We start from the raw sequence: 14,960 nt of genomic DNA, 5'->3' as shown, positions 1-14,960 counted from the left end.
CGTCCCCTTCTGCCCTTGCACTCTTTGCTGAATCAACTCCGGTCAGGCGAGGCCTCCCGTGGTTGCTCTGTGGTTGCTCTGAGTCACTGTCTGGTCTGACCCGTCAGCCTCATTAGACATGGCTTTCACCCTCTTCTCCTGGAAACACGTTTTTCTTTTAGCTTCCAGAACAGCACATTCTCTTGGTTTTCCTGCAGTCTCTCTATCTGTTCCTTCTCCACTCTTTGCCTGGTTCCTTTTCATTTCCCTGACTTCTAAATGTTAGGATTCAAGGGCTCAATATTTAACCTCTTATCCTTTCTATCCAGGTTTATTCTCTTACTGATGTCATCCAATGTCCTGGCTTTAATTACCCTCATTTGATGATTCCTAAGCTTTTATCTCCAACTTGGACCTGCTCCTTGAACCTCAGGCTGATATATCCAGCGCTTTACCTGACATCTCTGCTTGGATGTCTAACAGGCATGTCACAGCTAGCATGCCCCAAATCAAGCTTTGCTATTTCCTCACATTTTATCTTCTCCCAGGTTTCCATCTCAATAAATGACAATTGATATTTTCTAGACCTGGATTGGCAAACTCTTTCTGTTCTGTTGAGAGCCAGATAGTAAATATTTTTGGCTTTGGAGGCTGTGAGGTTAGAACTGTTTATCTTTGCTTCTGTAGCACAAAAGCAGCCGTAGAACATATGTAACTGTGTTCCAGTAAAACTTCACTTACAGAAACAGGCAGTAGCCCAGATTTGGCCTGTGGACTAGAGCTTGCTTGGCCCTGCTCTAGAGGTGTCAGAAAACTAGAAGCAGACCAGAGTCTCACCACCTCGTTTTTTCTCATCACCTCTGCCTCTATTACCCAGTTCCAATGCACCAGCATCTCTTGCCTGGATTTCTGGAACAGCCTCCTAACTGGTCTTCTCATGCCCACCCTTGCTTTACTTGAGTCTGTTCTCAGTGTAGAGCTAGAGGGGCCCCACTAAAGCGTAAGTGCGACATTGTGTAACAGCCCATATGCTGTTACACAAACTAACAGAAAGGCTTGGGCATTCCCTAAACGGTTAAATCTTGCCCGTGCAGCTCTATGCTAACTAGTCCTGATTATTTTTCTCACACAGTCATCATTATTCATAGTCACAAACAATTGGATCTTATTAGCCATGCTTTGATGGGTTAGATAAACAGATTTTCATGATTTCCTAAATAAACAAGTGAAAAAACAAACAGAAAATCTCTTAAGACAGGTTACATCTATTCTCTGTTCAGGCCAGGTACAGTGGCTCACGCCTGTAATCATAACACTTTGGGAAGCCAAAGTGGGAGGATCCCTTGAGCCCAGGAGTTCGAGACCAGCCTGGGCGACGTAGTAAAACCCCGTCTCTACAAAAAATTAAAAAAATTAGCCGGGCGTGATGGTGCACACATGTAGTCCCAGTTACTCGGGAGGCTGAGGTGTGACGATCGCTTGAGCCCAGGAGGTGGAGGTTGCCGTGAGCTGTGATCACACCACTGCGTTCTAGCCTGGACAACAGAGCAAGACCCTGTCTCAAAAAAGAGAAAAAGAAATTTCAAGAAAATACGATAGCTGTCCATTAGAGAGTGTGAGAAGTTGGCATGAGGAAGGTGATGGCTTGTATTTGTTCTCTGTGGTCCTGGAAGTTAGACCTAGGGCTAGTGGGCAGATTTATTATCCACTGAACGTGGTTGAGAGATTTTTGTTCTAGACTCAAAAAGTGCTTTCTGTTTTTCTTTTTCTTTTCTTTTCTTCTTTTTTTTTTTTTTGAGATACAGTCACGCTCTGTTGCCTAAGCTGGAGTGCAATGACACGATCTTGACTCACTGCAACATTTGCCTCCTGGGTTCAATCAACTCTCCTGCCTCAGCCTCCTAAGTAGCTGGATTACAGGTGCCCACCACCATGCCTCGCTAATTTTTGTATTTTTAGTAGAGATGGGCTTTCGCCATGTTGGCCAGACTGGTCTCGAACTCCTGACCTCAGGTGATCTGCCTGCCTTGGCCTCCCAAAGTGCTGAGATTACACACGTGAGCCACCACACCTGGCCCAGAAGTGCTAACGGAGACAAAAACTGGGTGGGGTGCCACCTGTGGTAAGAAGTCCTTCATCCAGGAGTGCTTGGCAGCAGTTGTTTGGTGGCCCTCTTAGTTGGGCTGTTTTCAGTTGCAAGTAACTAAAGCAAGGATTGAGAAGCTATAGGGGGTCCTTCAGTTGCTTCTCCCATCTGTAGTCCCCGCCTTTTTTTTTTTTTGGAGATGGAGTTTCACTCTTGTCACCCAGGCTGGAGTGCAATGGCACGATCTCAGCTCTCTGCAACCTCTACCTTCCAGTTTTAAGCTATTCTCCTGCCTCAGCCTCCCGGATTACAGGCGCCTGCCGCTGTGCCTGGCTAATTTTTGTATTTTTAGTATAGACTGGGTTTCACCATGTTGGCCAGTCTGGTCTCAAACTCCTGACCTCAAATGATCACCCCCCTCAGCCTCCCAAAGTGCTGGGATTACAGGCGTGAACCACTGTGCCCGGCCTAGTCCCAGCTTCTTGCAGTGCCATCTGCTTCTGTAGTTTCCCCGGGCTGCTGTAACAACCTGTCACAAACTTTTAAAGACTTACAGCAGCAGTGTTATTTTCTCACAGTTCTAGAGGCTAGAGGTCCAAATCCGAGGTGTTGGCAGGGCCATGCCCCCCGCTCAAGGGGAGAATCCTTTCTTCTGTCTTCCGATGGTTGCTGGCGGTCCTTGGCATTTCTTGGCTTGTGAACGTAACTCCAGTCTTCACCTCCGTCTTCACATGGCCATCTTTGTTCTGTGTGTGTCTGTGTCCAAATTTCCCTCTTATGACAGCTATTGGATTAGGGACCACCCTAATTGAGTATGAGCTTATTTTAACTTGCTTACATCTGCTAAGACCCTCCTTACAAATAGGAATATTATTTCTTCGTTTTTGATCTGTGTCTCCTCTTCCCTTTGAATGTAAGGTTAGGCAGGAGCCTTGTCAGTGTTGCTCATCCCCTTACCCCTAGCATCACGCTTAGCACATGGCAAGCATGCTGGAAATGCCAGGCATTCTGTGGCTAAATGAATGAAAGAAATATTTCTGGTTGGAAATGTTAGAAGCGAAGTAAGATTTGAGTTCTTTTGAAAAACAGCTGGCTGACATTGTTCCCCTCACCACAACCAGCTGGATTGTCTCTGGTTTTCCTGGTGTGCTGAGCGCTGAGCAGAATTTTAAAAATCCTCAGTCTATTCATTTTCTTCTAAAATTAGAAAAAAGTTATCATATAAAATATTTCAAATGTACATGATAACATAACTAGTGCCTGTGGAACTAAGTCCACAGGTCACTGCTGTTCCAGACTTGCCATTCCAGACATTTCTTCATGTTTTACTGCATTGTTATGTGGCACTGCTCTTGCCTCTCTCAGAACTTTGTATATGTGCGTGATGCTTTTCCTACAGGTGAATGCCACTTTTTTATATTTAACACTGATTATGCTACCTTTTTTTTTTTTTTTTTTTTTTTTTTGGAGACAGAATCTCTCTCTGTCACCCAGGCTGGAATGCAGTGGCATGATCTCGGCTTACCGCAACCTCCATCACCTGGGCTCAAGTGATTCTCCCACCTCAGCCTCCGAGTAGCTGGGGTTACAGGCGTGTGCCACCACACGTGGCTAAGTTTTGTATTTTTAGTAGAGATGAGGTTTCACCGTGTTGGCCAGGCTGGTCTCGAACTCCTGACCTCAGGTGATCCACCTGTCTCAGCCTCCCAAAGTGCTGGGATTACAGATGTGAGCCACCGTGCCTGGCTGATTCTGCTACTTCTACATTTAAAATGTAGGGCTTACTGCAGGTCACACACAGTACTTGCTCATGGCAGTGCAAAGATGAGTGAGACTCAGTTTCTTTCCTTAAAGAGCTTTTAGCCTAGTTGGGGAGGAGATGTTCTTTCATTTCCTTTTTAATATCTGTGTTTATTAAATTCTTTGGAGGACAGTCTAGTTTTCTTAGTTCCTTCCCTTATCTTTAGATGATTTGTGATTGCTTCATCTTCAGAACTTCTTAACTGTCTTGGTTGATTTTATTTTACAGCCTTGTTTTGGAATTATGCTTGTCTTCTCTTTGATGTTTGCTTATCAAACATCTTGAGTATATCCAACGAAGGCCTTAACCTTCCTCGCTGTTGTGACCTCTGAAGAAGAGGTCATGATTGCTCTGGAGTCCCCCAACAGGTCCTTTATCAACCATTTTCATCTTGACAGGATTATTAGGTCTAGTGGAATAGGTCTTCCAGTTGCCTGTATACTCTCTAGAGCTGGCAGGTTTCATTTTTGTTTTTCTAAGACAACGTCAGGCTGGAGTACAGTGGTGAGACCATGGCTCATTGCGGCCATAAACTCCTGAGCTTAAGTGGTCCTACTGCCTCAGCCTCAGAAGTAGCTGGGACTACAGGTGTGAGCCATCATGCCTGGCTAATTTTTTAATTTCTTTGTAGAGATGAAGTCTTACTATGTTGCCTAGGCTGGTTTTGAACTCCTGGCCTCAAGCGATCTTCCTGCCTCAGTCTCTCAAAGTGTTGGGATTACAGGCGTGGAGTTCTCAATTGTTTTCATTCCATGGTTCCCTTTGGCAAACTGGGGAAGGCTTTGATTAACTTCTCAAAATATACTTTTATTTTTTTTTTTTTTGAGATGGAGTCCCACTTTGTCACCGAGGCTGGAGGGCAGTGGCGTAGTCTGCCTCCTAGGTTCAAGTGAATCTCCTGCCTCAACCTCCTGAGTAGCTGGGATTACAGGCAGGCGCCACCACGCGTGGCTAATTTTTTTGTATTTTTAGTAGAGACGGGGTTTCACCATGTTGGCCTGGCTGGTCTTGAACTTCTGACCTCAGGTGATCCTCCTCCATCGGCCTCCTAAAGTGCTGGGATTACAGGTGTGAGCCACCGCACCTGACCTCAAAATTTACCCTTTTTTTTTTTTTTTTTTTTTTTTTGAGATGGAGTCTCGCTCAGTCGCCCAGGCTGGAGTGCAGCGGCCAGATCTCAGCTCACTGCAAGCTCTGCCTCCTGGGTTTATGCCATTCTCCTGCCTCAGCCTCCCAAGTAGCTGGGACTATAGGCACCCGCCACCTCGCCCGGCTAGTTTTTTTTTTTTTTTGTATTTTTTAGTAGAGACGGTGTTTCACCGTGTTAGCCAGGATGGTCTCGATCTCCCGACCTCGTGATTCACCCGTCTCGGCCTCCCAAAGTGCTGGGATTACAGGCTTGAGCCACTGTGCGTGGCCCAAAATTTACTTTTAAGTGTGTATAACAAAATAGGATTACACAATTATATAGGAATATAGTTATCAACATATTTTTAAAGATTTTAATATAGTTATTTATATGCTTCTTTATTAATGATTTAAATGAAAGACTTAGCAACTAGTCAGACTGCTATAATTTCAGCCCCTTAACATCTCTTTCCATCTGTGGACCCCAGGTAAAGATCCTCTGCTTTGGGAGCAGAAATGAACAGGGGCCTCTTTGGAACTAGTGAGAAGCCAGATTATATATTTGGCCTCTGGGCTAGTTCTGGGGTCTGGATCAGAAACAGAATTTGTTTCTTTCCTTTGGCTGCTAGTTTTTAACCTACTTAATGATTATTTAACTTAAAATTATTCTTTAACATATTGACTCAAATGGTCTTCATCCTGCTTCCATTCATGCCCTTGAATAGTTAACAAATGGCTTCTGTCTGTTGGGCACTGTATTGAGAGCTAGGGATGCAGGATGGGGAAGTCTCAGTTAGGGGCCTCCAGGGGCTCACTGTTTAGCATGAGGGCATGAACTTATGAAGAGGTGCAGATGCTGGTGTCCTGTACTTAACAGTACAGCCACAAATAGTCACTTTCTCAGGCTCCTAGCTATGCGTTGTTGATTTTTTTGGAGCATTTTCACACAGGCTGATTGAAAATTCTACCGGCTGGGTGTGGTGGCTCACACCTGTAATCCCAGCACTTTCGGAGGCCAAGATGGGGGGATCATGAGGTCAGGAGATTGAGACCAGCCTGGCCAACATGGTAAAACCCCGTCTGTACTAAAAATACAAAAATTAGCTGGGCATGGTGGCGGGTGCCTGTAATCCTAGCTACTCTGGAAGCTGAGGCAGGAGAATCGCTTGAACCCAGGAGGCAGAGGTTGCAGTGAGCCAAGATCATGCCACTGCACTCCATTGTGGTGAGAGTGAGACTTCATCTCAAAAAAAAAAAAAAGAAAGAAAGAAAGAAAAAAATTGTACCTTGGTGAGAGTGTAAATTTATATAGCCATTTTACAAAACAATATGGAGGTCCCTCAGAAAACTAAAAATAGAGCTACCATATGATCTGGCAGTCCCACTCTGAGTATATATCCAAAGGAATTAGATTTATATGCTGAAGAGATACCTGTACTCATGTTCATTGCAGCATTATTCCAAATAGCCAAGGTATGGAGGCAACCTAAAGAATCCATCTTCAGATAAATAGGAGAAGAAACTGTGATATGTATCCACAATGGAATATTATTCAGCCTTCAAAAAGAAAGAAATTCTGTCATTTGTGGCAACATGGATGAACTTGGAAGACACCATGCTAAGTGAAATAAGCCAGGCACAGAAAGGCAAATATTGCATGTTTTCACTCTTATGTGGGAGCTTAAAAAGTTGTACTCATGCAAATAGAGAGTAGATGGTGGTTACCAGAGGCTGGGGAATGGGGGTGGATGAGGAAGGAGATGTTGATCAAAGGGTACAAAATTTCAGCTAGATCAGAGGAAAAAGCTTTAGTGATCTATTGTACAGAATGTTGACTGTCATAAATAATAACGTTTTATATATTTTTAAAAATTCTACTTTTTATAAACAACAGTATTATTATTATTGAGACGAAGTTTCACTCTTGTTGTCCAGGCTGGCATACAATGGCATGATCTCAGCTCACCGCAACCTCTACCCACCAAGTTTTTTGAGACAGGGTCCCACTTTGTCACCCAGGCTGGAGTGCAGCAGTGGAATCTCAACTCACTGCTGCCTCAACCTCCCAGGCTCAAGTGATCCTTCCACCTCACCCTTCCAACATGCATCACTACGCCTGGCTAGAGTTTTTTTTTTTTTTTTTTTTTTTTTTTGAGATGGAGTTTCGCTCTTGTTGCCTAGGCTGGAGTGTAATGGCGCGATCTCGGCTCGCTGCAACCTCTGCCTCCCGGGTTCAAGCAATTCTCCTGCCTCAGCCTCCCGAGTAGCTGGGACTATAGGCACGGCCACCACGCCCTGCTAATTTTTGTATTTTTAGTAGAGACAAGATTTCACCATGTTGACCAGGCTGGTCTCAAACTCCTGACCTCAGGTGATCTGCCCACCATGGCCTCCCAAAGTGCTGGAATTGCCACCACGCCCATCCTAATTTTTTAATTATTTGTGCAGACGAGTTCTCACTGTGTTACCCAGGTTGGTTCAAAACCTGGGCTCAAGTGATACTCCCACCTTGGCCTCCCAATGTATTGGGACTACAGGCATGAGCCACTATTCCTGGCCTATTCTTATCCCTCCAAATTTGTTTGGTGTGTTTTATCTGTTTGTTTATGTTGGTTGTTACATTGATTTATTGAATGCTCTAAATTCACATAGGCTTCACTTAATACATCATATTTATTTAAATTCCCCTATGCAGTAGGTTCTGTTCTAGGCTATGTGGCTTATATTTTAGTGAGAGAAAACAATTTAAATACCCAGCTGGGCGTGGCGGCTCATGCCTGTAATCCTAGCGCTTTGGGAGGTCTAGGTGGGAGGATCGCTTGAACCCAGGGTTTAAGACCAGCCTGGACAACATAGTGAGACCTTACCTCTACAAAAAAATACACAAATTAGCCAGCTGTGGTAGTGTGCACCTGTAGGCCCAGCTACTGGGGAGGCTGAGGCATGAGAATCACTTGAATCTGGGAAGTAGAGGTAGCAGTGAGCCGAGATTGTGCCATGCACTCCAGCCTGGACAACAGAGTGAGACTCTGTCTCAAAAAACAGAAACAAACAAAACCATAAAATCTTTCAGATGACGGTAATTATAGAGGAAAAGAGACCAGTATGTTGGCATAAGTACCGCTGGGGGTGTGTACATAATTGCCGTAGGTCCTATTAAGAAGGTGACTTTTGTTTTTTTTTTTTAACTTTAAGTTCCGGGATACACATGCAGAACGTGCAGGTTTGTTACATAGGTACACATGTGCCATGATGGTTTGCTGCACCTATCAACCCGTCATCTAGGTTTTAAGCCTCCCATGCATTAGGTATTTGTCCTAATGCTCTCCCTCACCTTGTGCCCACCCTCCCCGCAATAGGCCCCAGTGTGTTGCTGCCCTCCCTGTGTCCCTGTGTTCTCATTGTTCAACTCCCACTTATGAGTGAGAACATGCAGTGTTTGGTTTTCTGTTTCTGTGTCAGTTTACTGAGGATGGTGGCTTCCACCTTCATCCATGTCCCTGTAAAGGACATGATCTCATTCTTTTTTATGGCTGTGTAGTATTGCATGGTGTATATGTACCATGTTTTTTTTTTTTAGTCTATCATCGATGGGCATTTGGGTTGGTTCCAAGTCTTTGCTATTGTAAATAGTACTGCAATAAACATACGTGTACATGTGTCTCTATAGTAGAATGATTTATAATCCTTTGGGTATATACCCAGTAATGGGATTGCTGGGTCAAGTGGTATTTCTGGTTCTAGAAGAATGTGACATTTTTAGCAGAGGCCTGAATGAAGTGAGTGAGCAAACCAAGTGGATATCTCTGGGGCAATCTTTGCAGACAGAAGAAAAACAGATGCAAAGGTCCTGGGGCAAGAATGGACTTGCCAATGATTGATGCAAGACAGGGCTGGAATAGTCATGTTCAATTTCCCCTCATTTTCCTTCTCCAATTTTGAGTCTTTAATGAACATTATGATTGCTTATTAATACATCTGTAGGAATGTCAGCAAAATCGAAGCCATTCTTTTATGGTAAGTTGTCTTTGGCTAAGAATGCTATCCACAATGACAACGAAATTATAACTTTGGTCCTATCATTGATAGCTGTATTAAAATCTTTTTTTTTTTTCTTTTTTCTCTTCTATTTGGTCTAGCTTGGGAGAAAGAGAGAATTCCAGGGTGGTTAAGTAGCTGGCTAGAGGTAGAGGCTCAGACAGAAGCCTCAAGGCCTGAGGGCTGCAGCAGGACCCCTAAAAGGCTACTGAGTTCAGGAGGCTCCTAGCCGTGGTTGAAATCCTTTGCTTTTTGCTTGTACATTTTAATTCTGAGTTAGAACAGGTATGTCCTATGCTGGCATGGGTACTTCCTCAAATTAGAGTGGCCTTTAGGCCAGCAAAGGGGTATGTTTTATTAGTTCTGGGCTTCATCTTATAGCATTATTCTAGGGTCATACTAATTACTTTGTAAATCTGGTAAAAGTGCTGATGGTGTCTTGTTCATGAGAAGCGTGTAGTGCTGGGAATCAATACACTTCCTGTTTCGACTTGGGGTTGATTCTTGTACTTTTCCCTATCTGCAGCCCCCACCCCCTGCCCCATTTTTGCTAACCTGATCCTGCAGCCTCTGCTGTGCCTGTAGTTTTACCAGCTGTCTGCTTCTGACTCCAGACTGCCCACTAGCACTCTCCCCACACCAGTGGGATGTGAACTGCGCCACCATGCTGCTTTCATGGCCTTTTGTCATGTGTCCGAGCCTAGCAAAGGCCCAGGGGCAAATATTGTGAGAGTGGTTTCTATACCATGTGTTCCTGTCCCTTAAAGATCTTGTGGCTTGGTGGGAAAGATAATACACGTCACTCACCTGCTTGAAAGCCTTCCTCATCTCCTTATTTCCAATTATAATCTAATCCGAGGGCTTGCAGGGTGCTCTGTAATCATGTTCCACCCTCTTCATGTAATTCACTATCTTGATTTTCAGAGCATGTTGTCTGTTGCTGTCCCAGTCAACATATAGATTCACCCCAAAAGGCCTGTAACCAGTAGAGATTGTGCCACACAAACCACTCTTAGTTTTGGGTACATTTATCTTGTCTTCCAAACTACATTGAAAGCTCTGAAAAAGAAACTTTCTTGTATTTCTCTTTTATCTGTTGAGCTCATAATAGGTATCCAGGAAGTAGTAGGGTTGACTGCATTGATTTGGGACTACACTGGGAGGTTTCTTCACCATCTCTCTTTAGTTTTCTTTTTTTTCTTTCTTTTTGTTTTGAGACATCGTCTTGCTCAGTCGCCCAGGCGGGAGTGCAGTGGCGTAATCTTGGCTCACTGTAGCCTCCACCTCCCAGGTTCAAGCAATTCTACTGCTTCAGCCTCCTGAGTAGCTGGAATTATAGGCGCCTGCCACCATGCCTGGCTAATTTTTTTTGTATTTTTAGTAGAGATGAGGTTTCACCATGTTGGTGATGCTGGTTGCAGACTCCTGGGGTCAAGCGATCCCCCTACCTTGGCCTCCCAAAGCGTTAGGATTACAGGCATGAGCCACTGTACCCGGCCTCTCTCCAGTTTCCCAATTGGAATCCAAGGGAATTAAGTTTAAGAAAAAGTTAAGATTTTGAAATCTTCGGATTCAGAAGAATTTGTCACCTTTAACACCTAGAGTTGAATGTTCCTACCTGGAGAGCCTTAACATCAAGCCCTAGCCAGCCTCCAACAAGTGGACGTTGGTCAGGTTTGGCAGGATTCGTCCCCTGAAGTAGACTGAGAGCCACACCCTGGCCTGTCACCATACCCATCCCCTATCCTTAGGGAAGCAAAACTCCTTTGTTCCTTTCTTCTAGTGACAGGAAATATTGTGATCCTAAAGAATGAAAATAACTTGTTACCTTGTGGCCTCAGGCCTCTTGACCTCAGGCGGTTCTGTTTAATCAGGTGGTGCGTCTTCCCGGGGCTCCCTGAATGTGGTAGATGAAAGAGACTAGTTCAGCCCTGATCTGAGAGAAAGCCTTTGTGAAGGGTCAGAAAATGTTCACCAGCCAAGGTCGTGTGGTTCAGTTTCTCTTTTGTTTCTAAAATTTGTCACTGTTTTGACAGGGGGTGCATAATGGAGTATTTAGATTTGTTATTGTAAACTATGCAGCATGGTTTTCAAAAAATAACAACACGTAATTTATAACTTTAATGGAACTGTAAAGTGTTAGAGATTTTTTTTAAAACATCAGTTCTATCATTTTATAGAGAAACTAAGGTACTAAGAACAAGTACAGAGTTCACCAATAGCATCCATTTGATGTGGCTGCCATAAATTTAGAAAATATCCTCAAAGCTCTCTTGTATTCAGTGACTTTTTGTTTTTCTTTTAGAAAGAGTTTTGCCCTGTTCCCCAGGTTAGAGTACAGTGGTGCCATCTCGCCTCACTGCAACCTCCGCCTCCCAGATTCAAGCAGTTCTCCTGCCTCCCAAGTAGCTGGGATTACAAGCGCCCACCGCCACGCCCAGCTAATTTTTTGTATTTTTTAGTAGAGACAGGGTTTCGCCATGTTGGCCACGCTGTTCTTGACCTCCTGACCTCAGGTGATCCGCCCGCCTTGGCCTCCCAAAGTGTTCAGTGACTATTAAATACTCACTGTGAAATGTATTCTTAGTTATCAGGGAGGGGTGCAGGGGGGAGGAAGTGACCTTAGATGTAGAGATAAATGAGGTATGACGACTGGGGGGACTCAAAATCCAGTTACATGCATATATCCTTTTTAGCTACAGTAGTTAGGTAGATTATAAGTTATATTTGTTTGTTCATTGTGAGTTATTTTTAACAAGTAATGCCACTATAGAAGCATCAGTGGATCCACAGGAATTACACTTGTGTGATTATTTGAAATGATAGGTTGAGAGGGAAAAGTCATTGAACAGTGGTAGGATAAGGTTCCCCCTCTCTTTTCTCTTTTTTTGAGATGTAGTCTCACTCTGTTGCCCAGGATGGAGTGCAGTGGCATGATCTCACTGCAGCCTCAGCCTCTGCCTCCCGGGTTCGAGCAATTCTCGTGCCTCAGCCTCCCGAGTAGCTGGGACTATAGGCATGTGCCACCACACCTGGCTAATGTTTGTATTTTTAGTAGACACAGATTTTTCACCATGTTGGCCAGGCTGGTGTCAAACTCCTGACCTCAAGTGATCTACCCCCTCAGCCTCCCAAAGTGCTGGGATTACAGACTTGAGCTACCATGCCTGGCCTCCCCCTCTCTTTTTTAGTACTTAAATATGCTAAAAGTAGACAAGACCAGAGCAGATGTTGTGGTAACAAGGCAAATCTGATTTCTCATTCTGTTCTTGTCTGACGCATACAGGTGTATCTACAGAACTTGTAAACACATTCACATTGTTTTTTTTCATTGGCTCCTCAAAGTAGAACTATGAAGTAGGCTGCACAGATGACAGTATTGTAGAGCATAGGTAAAAATATTAAGAAGATTTGGTTAAGATTACAAAACTAGAAATGATGGAACCGGTGTCCAGTCCTGGTTTTTTTGTAAAATAAATGTTTATTTTAGACTAACTTTCAATGTATAGAAAAGTTATGAAGATAGTATACAGGATTCCTGTGTACTCTTCATCCAGTTTCCCCTAATGTTAATATCTGTTTCATTTGTCAAAACTGAGGAATTAGCCTGAATATGATTTTAACTAAACATGAGTCTCCTTAGTCTCCATTGGTCTATGACAGTATCTCAGTCCTGTTTTCATGATCTTGACAATTTTGAAGAATACTAGTCAGTACTTTGTAGCATGTCCCTTAATTTGGCTTTGTCTGGTGTTTTCCTCATGATGAGACTGGGGTTGTGGGTTTTGGGGAAGATTTTGTCACACAGGTGAAGTGCCGTTCCCATCACATCGTATCAGGGGTATGTAATATCCACATGATGTCCCTGGTGCTGTTAAAACATCATCACATGCTTAAGTTAGTGCTGGCCATGTTTTTCCACTTAAAGTTACTATTTTCCCTTTCCATATTCAGTTCTTTGGTATCAAGTTCCTTCTTATTTCCTTCGTAAGTCGTGCAGAAGTTTTAATAAATTAGTACATGTGAAGAACTGCTTTCAGGAATGAATAAATGTTTTGTAATATTCTTCATTGAAGAGAAACATTAAAAGGTAGCAAGTTTGCTTTCATAGAATGCTGGAAGGGTTAAAATTGTATTTATTCAGTAATTGTTTTCACTACAACGGGTAACTCAAATTTTCTTTTTTCATCTTTTTTTTTTTTTTTTTTTTGAGATGGAGTCTTGCTTTGTCACCCAAGCTGCAGTGCAGTGGGGTGATCTTGGCTCACTGCAACCTCCACCTCCCAAGTTAATGCGATTCTCCTGCCTGAGTTTCCCGAGTAGGTGGGATTATAGGCGTGTGCCACCATGCCCAGCTAAATTTTGTATTTTAAGTAGAAACAGGATTTCACCACATTGGCCACGCTGGTCTCGAACTCCTGACCTCAAATGAGCCACCTTCCTCGGCCCCCCAAGGTGCTGAGATTACAGATGTGAGCCATTGTGCCTAGCCAATAGTTTTTTTAAACATGTGTCATTTTCCTTTTCAGCACTATAGATATATATATTTTAAAGTATTTGCAAATGCCTGGGTAAGCATTCTTCTTTTTTCATAGGAAGATATTCATAGAGTTAAAGTAATTTTTAAAATTTCAATGTAAAACATGATTTTAGAGACATCGATGAGGAAATTGCTGTGAGAAATCATCTGTCCCTATGCTAATGGCTACAGTTTCACTATACTGTCAGCTCTGTGAGGGCAACAAAGTGTCAGGTTTTTAATTTCCACTAAGGTGTCCAACCAATAAATGGATCAATCTATATCAAAGGACATTGTTGAGTCCTCTTGTATTTTTTTCAACATTTTATTATAAAAATTTTAAACATACAGGAAAGTTGAGAGAAATTTGCAGGGAACACCCGTATACTCACCATCCAGATTCTGTCATTCACTTTTTAAAAATTTAACATTAACAGTCTCACTCTGTTGCCCAGGCTGGAGTGCAGTAGCGCAATCTTGGCTCACTGCAACCTCCGCCTCCTGGGTTCAAGCGATTCTCCTGCCTCAGCCTCCCGAGTAGCTGGGACTACAAGTGTCCACCACCACGCCCAGCTAATTTTTTTGTATTTTTAGTAGAGACGGGGTTTTACCATGTTAGCCAGGGTGGTCTCAATCTCCTGACCTTGTAATTCACCTGCCTCGACCTCCCAAAGTTCTGGGATTATAGGCATGAGCCACCATGCCTGGTCTCATTAACATTTTATTATACTCGCTTTATCACACATTTTTCTGTAGGTTTATTAATATATCCTTTTGTTGTTTTTGAGATGGAGTCTTGCTCTGTCGCCTGGGCTGGAGTGCGTGGTGTGATCTTGGCTCACTGCAACCTCTTCCTCCCAGATTCAAGGGATTCTCCTGCCTCAGCTTCCTGAGTAGCTGGGATTACAGGTGCCCAGCTAATTTTTGTGTTTTTAGTAGAGATGAGGTTTCACCATGTTGGCCAAGCTGGTCTCGAACTCCCAACCTCAGGTTGTCCATCTGCCTTGGCCTCCCAAAGTGCTGGGATTCCAGGCATGAGCCACTGCAATGGCCTGGTTTATTAATATCTCTTCTTTTGGGTGTATTCCAAGGATTTTTGTGGACTATCATGGAAGTTAATTTATGTTTCTGATTTGTATTTGTGGACCATAGTTTGAATTGGTGCAAGAGAGGTGATGAGGGGTGAGTTTTAGGCATTAGGGGTAGCTCTGTTACCAACCTCATATGAAGTATATTGATAACTTATGATTTCTTAGTGATGTTCCTATGATTTTATTATTGTTTCCAGCTTTTTATATAATCTTCCGATAGAAATTCCTCGGTTGCTGCAATGGCATGACAGTGTGACTGCAGACTGTGCGTGTTTACTGTTGCTATTACAAATAACTTGAACATTATTTCCCATGGGG

At 43.3% G+C, this 14,960-nt stretch overlaps 1 protein-coding gene across 2 annotated transcripts in view; it reads left to right on the top strand.

The window, feature by feature from the left end:
* UBE4B (ubiquitination factor E4B) overlaps positions 1-14,960 on the top strand; it is a 147,535-nt gene that overhangs the window by 42,723 nt on the left and 89,852 nt on the right. The window lies entirely within an intron of this gene.

The sequence above is a fragment of the Chlorocebus sabaeus genome, chromosome 20 (genome assembly GCF_047675955.1).
Source record: "Chlorocebus sabaeus isolate Y175 chromosome 20, mChlSab1.0.hap1, whole genome shotgun sequence".
NCBI classification, from domain to species: Eukaryota; Metazoa; Chordata; class Mammalia; order Primates; family Cercopithecidae; genus Chlorocebus; species Chlorocebus sabaeus.
Note: the sequence above shows the minus strand (reverse complement) of the source record. Positions and strands in the feature narration are given on the sequence as shown.